This window comes from Egretta garzetta, unplaced genomic scaffold, assembly GCF_000687185.1.
Source record: "Egretta garzetta isolate BGI_Z169 unplaced genomic scaffold, ASM68718v1 scaffold220, whole genome shotgun sequence".
Lineage (NCBI taxonomy): Eukaryota > Metazoa > Chordata > Aves > Pelecaniformes > Ardeidae > Egretta > Egretta garzetta.
In genome coordinates this window covers 2,132,358-2,136,654 of record NW_009258414.1, presented here as the reverse complement: position 1 = coordinate 2,136,654, position 4,297 = coordinate 2,132,358, and the positions used below count along the sequence as shown (strand labels likewise).

At 47.8% G+C, this 4,297-nt stretch overlaps 2 protein-coding genes across 2 annotated transcripts in view; both read left to right on the top strand.

Moving 5' to 3' along the window:
- ATP11C (ATPase phospholipid transporting 11C) overlaps positions 1–1,721 on the top strand; it is a 58,514-nt gene extending 56,793 nt beyond the window's left edge. The window contains exon 30 of the mRNA XM_035898546.1: positions 1–1,721. This exon is cut by the window's left edge and continues 1,622 nt beyond it. The gene's annotated coding sequence lies outside the window, so the exon portion shown is untranslated.
- The window catches only part of MCF2 (MCF.2 cell line derived transforming sequence), a 68,841-nt gene that overhangs the window by 968 nt on the left and 63,576 nt on the right, over positions 1–4,297 (top strand). The window lies entirely within an intron of this gene.

The window sequence follows — 4,297 nt, the reverse complement described above, 5'->3', positions numbered from 1 at the left end:
GCTGTTAATTTTTGGAAGAATGGAGTCTTGCTCCCTGGCTGCTGCCCCTGAGGTCCATCTTTGACTCTGGTGGAAGCAGGGTACGGATCAGCTGCAGGCAAATTCTGGGTGCATCTTAAGGACTTTGCAATGGGCCTTACCTGAGGGGGGAAGGGGTGTCCATAGTCCCTATGGCTGGTGGCTGCTCTTAGATCACCCAGCACGGGAGGGGACGTATGGACAGGACCACTGTATTATACGTGCTGCGCTGGCCTCAACGCAAGTGGTGTTCGTTAGCAACCGTGGCTCGACTCCTTGCTGCATGCAAGTAAGGAGCTGCGCTTCCAGCATGTGTCCCACAGACAAAGCTTTCCCCCCGCCCCCCCCCCCCCCCTTTTTTTTTTTTCCTTTTTCTAGTTCATTTCACAGACCTAAAATTCAACTTGCAGACTTTGCCCCCTTCTCAACTTCCCTTGCTAAAATGCGGTGCCTACAGAGCAGGTAGGCGATGAATACGATGAAGATACGCTCTATATGCCAAATCTAACCTTTCTCCTTAAATACACGGTTGCTGGTTTGTGTTTACATAACCTTCAACGTGCGGGCACCGATGCCCAATTCCTGCGATTCAAAACCATTCCAAGCCCAAACGGTCCAAGCCTGACACCTCGCTTCTCAGCTTGTTTTGTATCGTACTCTACTCCTAGGGTCAAAGTCTGGTCCCGTGAAATTCAGCTGGAGGTTTTTGCTGGTGACGTTAGCGGGAACAGCGCGAAGCTTGCCTTGTACCTGCGATGTGTGAACTGTCCGAATAAAGCCACTTAAACGGGCCGATTTCTGCAGCCTGATTTAAGACCGGAGCCTTCTGAGAACCAAATCTTTCTCTTCCCAAGTGTCCTGTCTCAGGATGGAGCGAGCCATTGCAAGCGCCGCGCCTTCGAACCCAAGGGATGCGTGCCGACGGGCGGGTTGGGTTTAATGTGAAATGCCTTGAATAGCAGCTTTTTGGGGGAAAACGCAGGTTTTCTTGGGCTTGGATCTTCAGCTAGCGCACGGGGGTAGTGCTGGGGGTGCTGGGGCAGCCGGGCTGCCCTGGACCTGCAGAAGAGCTGATCCCTCGTTATTCCGCAATGGCAGAAGTGAAATTCCTATTGCTGTGGATGACTTGTGAAACCAGGGGAAACAGGAGAACCCTTTTGGGGGTTAGAGGAGGGAAGAAAAAGCGGTGATAGTGACTGAAAGGTGTATGCCGGCGGGATGCTGAGGCGGCCGTAGTGCGACGGCGACGCCGTGATTGTTGCTCATGTACCATAATACGCGCTGCGCTGTTACGGTGCTCGTTGCTGAGCTAAAAGGTCAGTACAGGCTTATCTGTGGAAAAACTTGAAAGAAAAAAGGCTGGGTTGTTGGTTTTTTTTCATAACAATTCGTTGAAGTTTAATCACTGGCTGGTGACGCTGAAAGATGTCAGTAATTAAGTAATTAAGATTCCCTCTAAAAGTGTTACGTGATAACGGAGGAACGCGGTGTAGTTGTAGCTACTTTTCAAAAACTAATCTTAATCATTATGAGAATATTATAAATTACCTGGAATTGCGTAAAAGCTTAAAACCGAATTTGTACACACATGGTTGAAAAACTTACCTAATACTGCACCATTTAGCCAATTTCCCAGCTATGGAGTTTTTTTTTTTTTAAAAAAACATGTAGTATATAGAAAATGTAAATTATATACAGGCGACGAGAAGATACATTTTCAGCTTCTTGCAAAAAAAAGGACTGCAACCTTACATTTTTTCACTTAAATGCAGTTTTATACATTTATGTTGCTTTGTATAAAGGAAATTGAATGTGAATGTTACCTTTTATGAATGCGACTTGCTCTTTTTTCATTACAGAAACTTTTGTTTGAAGTAATCAATAAACTTTGGTATGTTGTTCTGATTAATATATATGTGGTGGCTGTCTCGTCTCCTTGGATGCTCCTAGGCAATAGTTTGTAATGTGGGCTTTTACGAGGGGGACCATCGGCATTTTTACTGGGGGGTAGATGATGCCAGCGAGGCCGTACTCGGTTCCCTGATGCGGAGCAGCGTTTGCTTAAGGAAACACTGGTTTCTTCCTACATGTTTTTATTTTTCCAGCAAGGTTTTGGCAATTCTGGTGCCAGCTCCTGTGCATAGCTGGCCCCGTGTGCTCTAAACGCATTTGCCTGAAACAGAATCTGTCAAATTAAGGAAGTAAATCCTATGAATTAAATGAATAAATTGATTTAACTTTGTAAAAGAGTTGAACTCAGAGCTTTAGCTGGCATTTAGGAATTGGGTAAAAAAAAAAAAAAAAAAGAAACTGCAGGTCCCTGTGCCCAACTTCCGTATGTGCCTGGAGACTTTTTCTTAGTGCTGCGTGTTGGTGCTGTGTGGCGTGGCTCCCTGTAACAAATAAGTATTTTTTTAGTTCAAAGACTTAGAAGCACACAAATGAGGATTCTGCTGTGGTTTGTAAAGTGCCTGGAGCTGGTGAAGTCCGGGCCAGATATTTGCCTTGATGAAATTCCAACAGCGCAAAGAAACTGTTAAAGCAAGACTCGCCGCATTTGTATAATCCACGAGAAAAATATATAGACTTATTTATTTATTTATTTATTTATTTTTAAGGACATGAGTCTGATTCAAACCGAAATTGTTTGTAATGAAAAGCTGACAGTTTGAAAAATTCTGTTTTGGCTGCTTCGATTTCTTCAGCTCCCATCAGCCACCGGAGGACAGATGGCTGCGCTATTTAAAACAAACTATAACCTTTAAGAAGCAGCTTGTACTATTGGAAACCAGATACACGCACTGAGAATCTTAATAGCCCGAGTGAGTGATAGTGAAAATCATCTGAAGAGCTGGAAGGGGTTTTACTCCACGCTGGCTACCCAGGCTGACGGGACCGAAGTAGTAAATGTAAGGGATGGGAGGTGGCTGCGGGTCACGAGGTATTTCAGAAAGCACCAAATTAGCATTGAAAACGCCCATGTAACCCTTCATATTAGAAAGGAGAACCGATGTGATTGGGAAGGTGATGTTTAAAAAGGACAGCGATTTATTTTTCTTAAAGGTCAGGCTGTTGGCACGTGAGGGCCCTTGGCGTGCGGAGGGACCGGGGTGTCCCCGTCCCTCCCCGGGCCCCTGCAGCCATCCCAGAAGGAGATGCATCCGCAGCATCATCGCTGCTGGGATGGGGGTTGGCTTCTTAAACCTTCGCATGTCTGGGGATAACCTGCTGAGCTAGAAAATACGCTGTGGCCTGGAGGAAGGGCGGGTGAGCACCTGCGTGCGTGTTCCCTTCCAAAGCCAGGGGTTGTAAGAATAAACGAGGCAGGGAAAACGCCAGAGTGGGAGAGCAGAGTGGGGTCCTCTCTCTTTTCCAGGTTGACGTAGCGGGTGATGTAAAATCCCGGTCCTGATGAAATATGTGCAGGCTGAACTGGCTTCAGCGCGGCCAGGATTTCTGCCGGGCTGTGGAGCCCCTGCTCCCCCCGGACCAGCCCGGAAAGCGCCCGTGCCGGATGGTACCCCGTGACCAGGGGTGATGCTGCCTCCTGCATGTGAAATTCTCCTAAAATCCCTGTTGATGGAAACCAACCAGAACTTAATTACTCCTCTGCACAATACTTTGATGTCGCTCTGCTTATTCCAGAGGTGAGCAATTCCCTTCAACATCCGTTTGACTCCAAACTATGTTTAGCCAGCTCTGTTTTTCCAGTTTCCAGAACCACCCTAAAAAAAAGTTAAAGCCCTTCCATCCCAGTTTGCCCGTTGTTGGAGTTTGGGCTTGAAAGACCACGCGGCTTGGGCCAAGCAGGGGGCACAAAGCAGACGTGAGGAAAGGATCAGTGGAGGAATTGCCTGTAAAAGCTGACGGGGATAACGTGATGGAGTTTGGTGTTTGAGATGGTGTTTGCGGCAGCCTTCCGAGTGGTGTAGCAGGAAAAATGGGATTTGGGCAAGCCAGGAAAAACCATTGCAACAACTGAGCCCTGGAGTGATGCGAGTGGGGCTGTATCTTGGGGAAATCACCCCACACCAGCAGGACTGCCTGTGAGAGCTGGGGCAGAGGGCTGAACTGAGGGTGACGAGTTAAATCACCCTATTTAACCAGAAATTGTTTTCCCCGGCCACTGCCGGAGGAAGGGTGTTTCTGAAGGAGAGGCTAGGAGGCGGGATGGACTGAGCTGATGGTGACAGACGGACATTCACCGAGGCACTTTCAGAAGCCGCTAACGGAGTGAAATCTCCAGCGATGCGGTGGGGCTGGGGCCGCCCGTGCCGGG